This window comes from Colobus angolensis, unplaced genomic scaffold (assembly GCF_000951035.1).
Source record: "Colobus angolensis palliatus isolate OR3802 unplaced genomic scaffold, Cang.pa_1.0 Scaffold138, whole genome shotgun sequence".
Lineage (NCBI taxonomy): Eukaryota > Metazoa > Chordata > Mammalia > Primates > Cercopithecidae > Colobus > Colobus angolensis.
Genome location: NW_012114466.1, coordinates 3,109,339 through 3,119,999, shown reverse-complemented (window position 1 = coordinate 3,119,999; position 10,661 = coordinate 3,109,339). Strand labels below are relative to the sequence as shown.

Here is a 10,661-nt window from a genome sequence, read left to right as displayed (position 1 = left end):
GAGGCTGCAGTGAGCTGAGATCACACCACTGCACTCCAGCCTGGGTGACAAGAGTGAAATTCCATCTCAAAAAATAAAAAATAAATAAATAAAGATGGAAAAATATATGCCTTCTTAAGATTAACTTCAAAAATCTCAAAGTGTGGATATTAATATTGGAAAGGCAGAGTTTAGAGAAAATAATAATATTACCAATAATACAGAAGGTTGTTTAATGATGAAGGGGTCCCTGCATCAAGAGACAACTAATTCTAAAGGTTTCTGCACTTGTTAACAGAAATTCAAAATGCATACAGCAAAACTGACAGAACAGAACTGAAAGAAGGAATAGACCTATCTACAGTTGTAACTGAAGATTTCAATACCCCTATTTAATAATATAATGATTAGATAGAAAATTGGTAGAATATAAAAGATTTGAACATTATCAACCACATAACCTAATCAACATATAAAGCACTCCACCCACAATAGCAAAAAGCACACTGTTTTCAAGTAGCACAAAACGTTTACTAAGATAGACAATTTCCTGTGCCCTAAAGCAAGTCTCAGAAAGTTGGAATGGGTTTAAATCATACAAAGTATGTTCTCGGACCACAGTTGGGTTAAATTAGAAATCAATAATGGGGAGATGCCTGGAAAATGCCCAAATATTTTGAAACTATAAAACACATTTCTAAATAATTCACTATTTAAAGAAGAAATCACAAGTGAAATTATCATTTTTAACTAAATGAAAATGAAAACTTTACATATCAAAATATGTGGGATACAGCTAATGCAGTGCACAGAGGGAAATTTTTTTTATTGGTAAATGCTCCTATTAGAAATGAAGAAAGTTTTCAAATTGACTTAAACTTGCATCTTAAGAAATCAGACAAAGTAGAGCTAAGTAAGTAGAAGAAAGGAATGATGAGAAGCAGAAATTAATGAATTGGAAAACAGGAGAAAAACAAAGAAAATAAATAGAAACAAAGGTTTGTTCTTTTAAGTAAGTTGTCAAAATTAATACACCTGTAGCCAGACTAATCATGACCAAAAGAGAGCAGACACAAGTTTTCAGCATCGTGAATGAGAGAGGAGGTACCACTACAGACCCTACAGACATTAAAAGGATAATATGAACATTGTGATGCCAATACGTCACACAACTTAGATAAACTTCCGACAAATTCCTTGAAAGTGTTCATAGCACCAAATCTCACTCAAGAAGAAATAGACAACCTAAATAACTTTATACCTAGTAAAGAAATTTAATTTGTAGTGAAAAAAACCTTCCAACAAAGAAAACTCCATGTCCAAATGGCTCCGCTTGTGAATTTTACCAAACATATAAAGAAGAAATAATACCAGTTCTATACAAACTCTTTCACAAAGTTGAAAATGTTGGAACACACCTCAATTCATTCTGTAAGGCCAGCAATATACTGATATTAAAACTAGACAAAAATATTACAAGAAAAAAAAAACTACAAACCAACATCTCTCACAAAAGTTCTTAAACAAATTTTAGCATATCAAATTTAAATTCACACACACACACACACACACACACGCACACACACACACAGACAGATAGAAAGAATAATGCACCTTGTTAGCATGGGGCTTACCCAAGGAGGGCAAGCTTTGTTTACCATCTGAAAATCAATCAGTGTAATTCACTATCTTAAAAGGCTAAATAAGAAAAACATTAGATAGAAGAAATAAGACATGGTGTCCAACAGATGAGTAGGGTGATTATAATTATTGTTAATTGATTATACGTTTCAAAATAGCTAGAAGGGAGTAATTTGAATGTTCCCAGTGTAAAGAAAAGGTAAATATCCATCCATTGTGATTGCAATTACCCTGATTTGATTATGTAAATGTATCAAATTATCACATGTACCTCAAAAATATGCACAGCTATTATTTATCAATTAATTAGTTAAAAATATTTTCAAAGAACAATATAATCCTCTCAATAGATACAGAAAAGGCATTTGACAAAATCCAACATCCATTCCTGATTTTCCTTTTTTAAACTCAACAAACTAGAGATAGAAGATTACTTTCTCAACCTGAAAAACGGCATCTAAGGAAAATCCACAGTTAATATCATAGTCAATGATGAAAAGCTAAATGCTTCCTCCTTCCCCCCAAAATCAGAAATGAGGCAAGTATGCCTAAGCCTACTCTTACCACTTGTACTTAACATTGTATTGGAGGTGCTTACCAGTGTATTGAGGCACAAAAAAGAAAAACAAATAAAGGCATCCAGATAGGAAAGGATGTACTAAAACTGTCTTTATTCATAGACAACATGACTGTTTCTGTTGAAAATCCAAACAAATCTACAAAAACCCACAAGAACTAATAAGTGAGTCTGGCAAGGTTTCAGGATACAAAATCTATATATAAAAATTAATTGCTTTCTATATACTGGCAATGAACCATCAGAAATCGAAATTTTAGAAAATAACCATTTAACATAGCATAGCATGAACTATTGAGGATATAAACAAGAATTGTTCACTGGAAACTATGGAACATTGGCAAGAGAAATTAAAGACCAAAATAAATAGGGTGATACAATGTGTTCATGGAGTGAAAGACTTGACATTGTTGTGATGGTTACTATTACATGTCAACTTGACTGGGCTAAGGGATGCCCAGGTAGCTGGTAAAACATGATTTCTGGGTGTATATGGGAGGGTGTTTCTGAAAGAGATTAGAATTTAAATCAGTAGACAGAGTAAAGACATCCACCCTTATAAATGTGGGTGGGCAAAAATGCAGAGGAAGGATGAATTCTCTCTCTCTCTTTCTGTTTCTCTCTCTCTCTCTCTCTCTCTCTCTCTCTCTCTCTCTCTCTCTTTCTCTCTCTCTCCCCCCCTCCCCCAACTCCTTGAATTGGGACATCCATCTTCTTCTATCCCTGGACACTAGAGCTCCTGGTTCTTAGGCCATCAGACTCTGAAACAGACACCAGCATTCTTCTGCCCCTACCCAGTACTCAGGCCTTCAGACTAAATGATAGCAGCTGCACTCTTGCATCTCCAGGTTGCAGGTTGCATATCATGGGACTTCTTGGCCTTCATGATTACATGAGCCAATCCCTACAATAAATCTTCTCTCATATCCATCTGACTAGCTGTATACAGATAGATAGATATACTATTGGTTCTGTTTCTCTGGAAACAGAAGAACCCTGAGAAAACCCAAACTAACGTAGTTGTTATGATGTCAGTTCTCCCCAAATTGATCTATAGATGTGACACAGTCCCAATTAAAATCCCAACAGGCTTTTCTGGTAGAATTTGACAAGCCGATTCTAAAATTAATATGAAAATGCAAGCAACTCAGAATAACCAGAGCTGTTTTGAAAAAGAAGAACAAAGTTGGAGGATTTATACACTTGGTTTCAAGACTGATTATAAAGCTACAATAATCAAGACTGTGGAATTTGCATAAAGATGAACATATAGATCAATAGAAGAGAAAACAGACTGTAGAAATAGACCCACACATATATAGTCAATGGATTTTCAACAAACATTTAAATAAATTTTTTTCAATAAAAAGTGCTGAAATGATTTCACAGCCGTATGTTTTTTAAAACTGAACCTTGAAACTTCACATTATATACAAAAAGTCACTTGAAATGCATCCTAGATCTAAATGTAAGAGCTAAAGTAAAACTTTTTCAAGAAGATACAGGAGAAAATCTTTGTGACTTCAAGTTTGGCAAAATATCTTACAAAAAGTACAAATTATAAAAAGAAAAATTGGATAAATTGAACTGTATCAAACTTAAAAGTGTTTGTTCCCGGCCAGGCGCGGTGGCTCAAGCCTGTAATCCCAGCACTTTGGGAGGCCGAGACGGGCGGATCACGAGGTCAGCAGATCGAGACCATCCTGGCTAACACAGTGAAACCCCGTCTCTACTAAAAAATACAAAAAAAAACTAGCCGGGCAAGGTGGCGGGCGCCTATAGTCCCAGCTACTTGGGAGGCTGAGGCAGGAGAATGGCGTAAACCTGGGAGGCGGAGCTTGCAGTGAGCTGAGATCCAGCCACTGCACTCCAGCCTGGGCGACAGAGCCAGACTCCGTCTCAAAAAAAAAAAAAAAAAGTGTTTGTTCCCTAAAACACACTGTTCCAAAAATGAAAAGGAAAGTCACACATTAGAAGAAAACATATACAAAATACACATCGGACAAAGGGCTTGTACCTAGAATTATGTAAATAACTCTTGCTTGGCGAAGCCCGAGTCCTGTCTTCTCGCCCTCCTCCCCGGACAGCTTGAGCTTCACCACTCACTCCACATTCTCCACCAACTACAGGTCCCTGGGCTCTGCCCAGGCACCCAGCTATGGTGCCCGGCCAGTCAGCAGTGCAGCCAGCGTCTATATAGGCACCAGGAGCTCTGGTTCCAGGATCTCCGTGTCCCATTCCACCAGCTTCCAGGCCGGCATAGGGTCCGTGGGCCTGGCCACGGGGATGACTGGGGGTCTGGCAGGAATGGAAGGCACCCAGAACAAGGAGACCATGCAAAACCCGAACGACCGCCTGGCCTTCTACCCGGACAGAGTGAGGCACCTGGAGACCGAGAACCGGAAGCTGGAGAGCAAAATCTGGGAGCACCTGGAGAAAAAGGGACCCCAGCTCAGAGACTGGAGCCATTACTTCAAGACCATCAAGGACCTGAGGGCTCAGAGCTTGGCAATTATTGTGGACAATGCCTGCATTGTTCTGCAAATCAACAATGCCTGTCTTGATGCTGATGACTTTAGAGTCAAGTATGAGACAGAGCTGGCCATGCGCCAGTCTGTGGAGCGTGACATCCATGGACTCCGCAAGGTCATTGATGACACCAACATCACTCGGCTGCAGCTGGAGACAGAGATTGAGGCTCTCAAGGAGGAGCTGCTCTTCCTGAAGAGGAACCACGAAGAGGAAGTAAAAGGCCTACAAGCCCAGATTGCCAGCTCTGGGTTGACCGTGGAGGTAGATGCCCCCAAATCTCAGGACTTCACCAAGATCATGGCAGCCCTCCGGGCCCAAAATGACGAGCTGGCTCGGAAGAATGGAGAAAAGCTGGACAAGTACTGGTCTCAGCAGATTGAGGAGAGCACCACAGTGGTCACCACGCAGTCTGCCAAGGTTGGAGCTGCTGAGATGATGCTCATGGAGCTGCGATGTACAGTCCAGTCCTCGGAGATCGACCTGGACTCGATGAGAAATCTGAAGGACAGTTTGGAAAACAGCATGAGGGAGGTGGAGGCCCACTACACCTTGCAGATGGAGCAGCTCAACGGGATCCTGCTGCACCTGGAGTCAGAGCTGGCACAGACCCGGGCAGAGGGACAGCACCAGGCCCAGGAGTATGAGGCCCTGCTGAACATCAAGGTCAAGCTGGAGGCTGAGATCACCACCTACTGCCACCTGCTGGAAGATGGCGAGGACTTCAATCTTGATAATGCCTTGGACAGCAGCAAGTCCATGCAAACCATCCAAAAGACCACCTGCCAGATAGTAGATGGCAAAGTGGTGTCTGAGACCAATGACCCCAAAGTTCTGAGACATTAAGGCAATAGAATCAGGGTACCCTTTGAGAAGCAGGAGGCCAATAAAAAGTTCAAAGTTTAGAAAAAAAAAAGAACTCTTACAACTCAATAATTTTAAAAATCCGGCTGGGCGGGGTGCTTATGCCTGTAATCCCAGCACTTTGGGAGCCTGAGGAGGACAGATCACCTGAGGTCAGGAGTTCTAGACCAGCCTGGCCAATGTGGTAAAATCCTGTCTCTATTAAAAATATAAAAATTAGTTGGGCGTGGTGGTGCATGTTTTTAATCCCAGCTACTCAGGAGGCTGAGGCAGGAGAATCGCTTGAACCTGGGAGGTGTGGGTTGCAGTGAGCTGAGATCACGCCATTGCAGTCCAGCCTGGGCAACAAGAACAAAACTCTATCTGAAAAAAAAAATTAAAACTTCCCAAAAATGGGCAGAAGATTTAAGCAAACACTTCACCAAGAAAGATATATAAATGGCAAATAAATACATTAAAATGATCTTCAACACCATTAGTCATTGGGGGAGGGGTAATCACAGCAAGATACCACTACATATCTACCAGAATGCCTAAAATTTAAAGACCCTAACAAGTGTTGACAAAGATATGGAGCAACTAGAATGCATACATTGTTGGTAAGAATGTGAAATGGTACAATCACTTTAAGAATCAATATGGCAGTTTCCCATAAAGTTAAACAAAATCGATGTGACCACACAATTCTATGTCTAGTTATTTATTCAATTAAAAAATGAAAGCATGTGTCCACATAAAAACTTGTACAAGAATATTCATAGCACTTCTATTTGTGATAGCCAAAAACTATCAAGAACTCAAATGTCCGTCAACAGGAGAGTGGATAAATATTCCATTCTAAACCATGGAATATCATTTAACCACAGAAAGGAGCAAACTGCAACACATAGATGACTCTCAAAAACATTCTCCTAGGTGACAAAGCCTGATACAGAAGAGTATGTGCTGTGTGATGTCATCTATATGAACTTCTATAATAGGGCTCCTCTATGCTGAGAGAAATCAGAACAGCACGGCCTGCGGGGGGTGGGGAGGGCAGGTGCTAGAGACAGGGATCCACGGGGAGGGTGACCTGGTGAGAGATTTTACAGCTGCAGAAAATGTCCTCTACCTTGAGAGAGGCGTGTGACATGGGAGTAAGTTTGCCAAAATTCATCAAACTGTGCTAAGATCTGTGCACTTCACTGAATATAAACATCATTTAAATGTCTACTTCATTTAAAAAACAAAGAAGCTGATTGGAAGTGCTGAGCCCTTGGGTAGCATTTTCTGACTGTGGTCTCCACTGCAGGTGATCTGGCAGAGTGCTTCCCCGAGGGGTCACTGGGGGTCAGAGTGTGAGGATTTCCACTTGGAAGGTCAGTGGAACTGACCCCAACCAAAATGATCCCCCAGCTCCCGCCTGCTGCATGTGAGGCCTGCCTGCCGGTGTTCCGGGGGCTGCAAGGAGAAAGAGGCGGGGGTCTCCAATATTCAGTACATGCCCTGCTTTTGGAGTGGCATCCCCCAATCCAGAGGCCTCTGTCCGACCCTTTCTTAAAGTAAATCTTGGGTTTTCTGCCAGGCTCAGGGAGGGGCAATCTCCCAGCTGTGCAAGCAGTGGGAGTGGAGAGCTGTCTCTGTCCCCGTCCCTCCCATGAGAGGAAGACTAACTGCTCTTGTTTGAAACAATCCTCCTTCACTCCCCTCCAGAAGTCTCTGGCACCTCCAGCCTCCCAGACCCATTGTTGCTTCTCAGCTTTGCATGCTGCTGGCCGTGTTTCAGCTTCTCAAGCTCACCTAGTGGGTTACGGCTCATCCACCAGGTTTCCAGTCTCCAAAATGTTGGTGCTTGGGCCTCCTCCCCTTTTCTCTTTCTGCTTGAGGGTAATGTCTGTAAAGTGATCTTTACCATCATTTTAGTGGGATTTCAAGAAGAGGCAAATGTGTGTGTGTGTGTGTGTGTGCCACCATCTTTCTCAGTAAGTCCAGTCTTTGCACCTTTTATCCTCATGGTTGCAATGTGGCTGCTCCTGCTCTGGGCATCAGATCCACATTCCAGGCAGGAAGGAGGGTGTGTGCCCCTGAGACCATCCCCTTTGATGGGAAATCAAACTGGCAGACTTTCTCTTATGTGCATGGCCACTCCTAGCTGCAAGCAAACCTGGTAACTCCTATTTTTAAGAAGGCAAACTTTCACTCCAACAAAACAGGTTGTTTAAGGAGAATGGATGGTTACACATCCTGCTTGGGAGACAATCTCTGAACCAGGGGGGAACACAGTGCATGATGGGCTGGTAGGGCGTGGGGGTCAGTACAGCATGACACAGAAGGAGAGCCGGTTCCTTGAGAGAAAAACAAAGTGCTGGCCCCAGAGGCGAGGGAGGGTTGCTGGCAGGCAGAGAGGACACTGGAGCCCACGGTAGATTCTCCTTGATCACTCACTCCCAGTTCCCTTCCTGCTCCTAGTTCAGTCCCTGACTCCTCTTCTCACTGCTGTCACTGTCCCTGTCCTGCGACCAGGGTAGGGGATGGGAGGGGAGGTCTGCACGTTGCCGAGCCTTGTGGAAAGGTGACCGTGGACCTCTGGGAGGATGATCTCATCACTTTCTGAAGGAGACGTCGAGCTGAGATGCTAACAATAGCCAAGCACGATGCCAGCCTGATTGGAGAAGCTAAAAAAAGAAGCTCGTTCCAAAGCCTCATCAGGGAAGAGAAGGGCCACAAAGGCAGGTTTGCAGGGCTTTAGGGAGGAGGGGGAGAGGGATGCAGAGGGATGGACTGAGTGGCCTGAGTCTCAGCACAGCTGTGGCCATGGGCTGCCTCCATGTCCAGGAACGCCAGGTCTGCCATGCACCACCCACCTGCCCCCAAGTTTGCACAGGGCACCTGGGAAGACCTTCAGCCCTATTGGGCCGCCCCTTGAGTACCCCCTCCTTCCACACTGGAAGGTCTTCTACTTCCTGGAGCTTGGCCTGCCTTGGGAGGAGGAGAAAATGGCCCATGTCCCCAGAGAGCTCACGAAGTGCCAGCCTAGGTGAGCACTCTTTGTGCCTCGTGCCATGGAACTTTTGCCACAGCCCTACCCACTTCATGAAAGAGGAAACTGAGGCTCGGGAAATCGAGCTGGCAGACTTCCTCTGGAACTTCCTCTGGACATCTGGAGGGACGTCTTGTCAGCAGAGCAGGCTGGACTGGTGAGTTTCCTGCAGCTGGGAGTCCTGGCCAATGTGTTCAGCCCCCTCTGACCTCTCTGTGCCCTTGATGTTTTTGAGCCTCATGGCTTGGCTCCCACCAACATCTTCTGTCTCCTCCCCCATGCCCCAAAGGCAGCTGGTGTAGAGGGTGGCAAATGACAACCTCAAAGCCAGAGAGGAGTATAATATGCCCACAGCCACATGGCCAGTAACAGGCAGAACTGGGGCTGGAACCCACGTCGCCTGCTTTCTGGCTTCTTCCTTACACCATAGCACAGCAGAGATGGCATCAGAGGCGAGGCTGAACAGGCCAGCTAAAGGAGGGTGCTCGCACCCTGCTCATGGCCACCAGCACCACACCTGGCTTTCTGCCATCAGCCTAGAGAAAAATAACAAGGCCCAAACTGACCCGCACTGAAAAGGCAAAGTTACAAATAAAGAACAGCTTCAAGCCCGATGATTGGAAACTTTGCTGCGTTGCCATCTGTCACAAATGCCACCGCATTCTTCATAACCCCCAACGACATTTTCCTCTTCATTTTCAGCTTCACAAAGAGGATGCAGCCCTGCCTCCCAGCAGGAGTCAGTTCTGCTCTGAGACGTGAGGCTCACAATCAAATGAAGACTCCTACTGCTGCATCTTGAAGATAATGATGCTGTCACTCCGGGCCGGAACCACAGGAGTGGCAATGAGTGAACAGCTAGCAGAGTGGAGCGGCCACACTGATACAGGGGAGGCTGCAGCACTGCTGCAGCCCAGGGCTGGGCAAAACTGCCTTCCTGTCCCCCAGGAGCTGAGGGCTCTGAGATTGGTGCTGGGAGGTCACACAGTGCAGGCAAATCACACAGACCTCGGAGCAGGATCCCTGGCCATGAGAACTCAAAAGACACAGTCTTTAAAATGAAGACAGAAAACTGTACTTATTGCCACAATAAAGCTGTGTAACAAACTACCCAAATTTGGGAGCTTCAAATAAGTGTTTATTTGGCTCACAGTTCAGCAGTTTTGGCTGGGCTCTGTGGTGCGATTCTTCTGGTCTTGGTGGAGTTCACCCACATGTCTGGTGGGCAGCCAACTGCTGGCAATGAGGCTGAGTGTTCCTCACCCTCCCAGGCTGAGCTGGGTGTGTCCTTGTGGCAATGGCAGAGGCACAGGAGAGCAACCAGAGGATATACAGCCCCCTGAGATCCCAGCTCAAGATGGGCCACAGCCACTTTCACTTTGTCCTGTTGACCAACATGGATCACAGGGCCAAACCCAGAGTGAGAAGTGGGTAGGCCAACTTAGCCCTGGTGAAACGGGCAGCTCCAGTGAAGGTAGAAAAGTGGGGCCATCACTGCGACCTGGCACCAATGCCTGCCCGGAAGAGTGGGGCCATCACTGCAACCTGGCACCAATGTCTGCCCGGAAGAGTGGGGCCATCACTGCGACCTGGCACCAATGCCTGCCCCCAGGGCTATAGTCTAGAGGATTAAGTGGATTAAGGGCCAGGAAAACACATTACACATTACGAACAAGTGCAGAGGCCTCCTGTATCCAGTCACCAATGGAGGCTGCCTTGGTGAGTCCAGGTGCCATCTCTGCACCGCGTCCCAGCCTTCAGCCTCTGGCCCTCTGGGCCGGCCTTCACAGAGGAATCAACCTGCTCATGCTGAAGCACAGTTCTGAGCATGGCACTCCCCTGCTTTAAGCTCACCCACGGCTCCCCACTGCTCTCTGGGCCTCTCTGATTCATCCTGGACTTTCCTCTCGGGCCTCAATGTCCCCTTTTATCCCCCGCCTCAGTGCAACACTAACAGAATGGGACCTATGTTCTCTCCTGCTCCAGACCTTTGCACAGGCAGCTCCCTTTGCCTGGAAACTTTGCCTCCTATTATTTCTTTTTTTTTTTTTT

At 45.3% G+C, this 10,661-nt stretch overlaps 1 long non-coding RNA gene and 1 pseudogene across 1 annotated transcript; both read left to right on the top strand.

Moving 5' to 3' along the window:
- LOC105506595 overlaps positions 1–5,572 on the top strand; it is a 34,587-nt pseudogene extending 29,015 nt beyond the window's left edge.
- Positions 5,573–6,627: 1,055 nt separating this feature from the next.
- LOC105506571 lies at positions 6,628–9,722 on the top strand. The gene is made up of 5 exons (XR_001000947.1): positions 6,628–6,726; positions 6,882–6,948; positions 7,783–7,866; positions 8,650–8,766; positions 9,312–9,722. It is a non-coding gene; the product is annotated as an uncharacterized LOC105506571 (long non-coding RNA).
- Positions 9,723–10,661: the final 939 nt, after the last annotated feature.